Below are 1,231 nucleotides of genomic sequence, written 5' to 3'. Positions count from 1 at the left end.
CTCCAATGGACAACTTTGGTTCAAGGATCCCACACTGGCCTGGTGGAAACTTTCATGGTGCTTTGTTGCAGTTCAATGTTCTTCTTATCCCAATCCTCTTTTCTGCCATGTGTGTCAGACTTGTATCATAGCCTGAAGCCCCTTGCTGGTTGCATCAGCTCTCTCCCCAATATACCTCCTCTAAAAATCAATGAAAAGTATCTTATACAGTTTCAGCAAATTCATTATGTTGCAAAATAGGACCTGGATTGACATGTGGCTATTTAAAAATATATCTCATTTCACTTGGTATTCATCCATTTACTTGCCAAGATAATACTGTATTTGGTTACAGTGTGAAGCCTCAGAACCCCTTGTGGTATCACATAATAGATAATATATGAACAATATTCCTTTCTAAAATTGGAAATATTCTGAATTCCAAAATGAAAAAGCCCTAAATGTGTTGGATAGGGGAGTGTGGATCTTTATTATATTGTTTTTGTGTGCTGTCAAGTAGCTTTCTACTCATAGCGACACTGTTAAGTCAGAGTAAAACTGCCCCCACAGGATTTCCTAGGTTGTAATCAAACTCACCAGCCACTCTTCGGAAGGAAGGTTGGGCAATCTACTTTCGTAGTGATACTGCCTCGGTAACCCAAGGAGGGGTCAGTAGGAGTCAGATCTGATTCAACAGCAGTGAGTTTGGTTTTTTTGGAATCTTTATAGGAGCAGATTGCCAGGTCTTTTCTCTCATAGTGCCACTGGTAGAGTCAAACCGCTAACCTTTAGGTTAGCAGCTGAACTCTTAGCCGTTAAGCCATCAGGGCACCTTACCTTTACCATACAATGGTGAAAAAGAATGACTTGTGGGTACAAGTATCAACATGAATCAATGTCAGAACACCTTCATTTAATATTCGTGAACTTCCTGGGAGTCCAGCCAAAAGTCAATGCAAATCTGCCCTCCCCAAGCCCCTGGCTGTAGCCAAGACATTTTAACTGTGTAATGACAGGACCTAGGACCCCCGTACTGTGTATAGAAAATTCATTCACAGCCCACTCACTCATAAGTGTCTTTTAGAATCATTCTATGCCACTACCCAAAGACAGTGACAGTCTCTCCACAGCAATTAGTTAATTATATCCTGTTTTATTTTTTTTTTTAATTAACTCTCAGAATTATTTGGGGTGCATTTATTTGGCTTCATTTTACAATTGGGGCTTTCAGAAGTTAAGTGATTTGAACAAG

Source organism: Orycteropus afer, unplaced genomic scaffold, assembly GCF_000298275.1.
Source record: "Orycteropus afer afer isolate SDZICR_OR568_19922 unplaced genomic scaffold, OryAfe1.0 scaffold00037, whole genome shotgun sequence".
NCBI lineage: Eukaryota > Metazoa > Chordata > Mammalia > Tubulidentata > Orycteropodidae > Orycteropus > Orycteropus afer.
The sequence above is the reverse complement of the archived record's forward strand: the minus strand, read 5'-3'. Positions refer to the sequence as shown.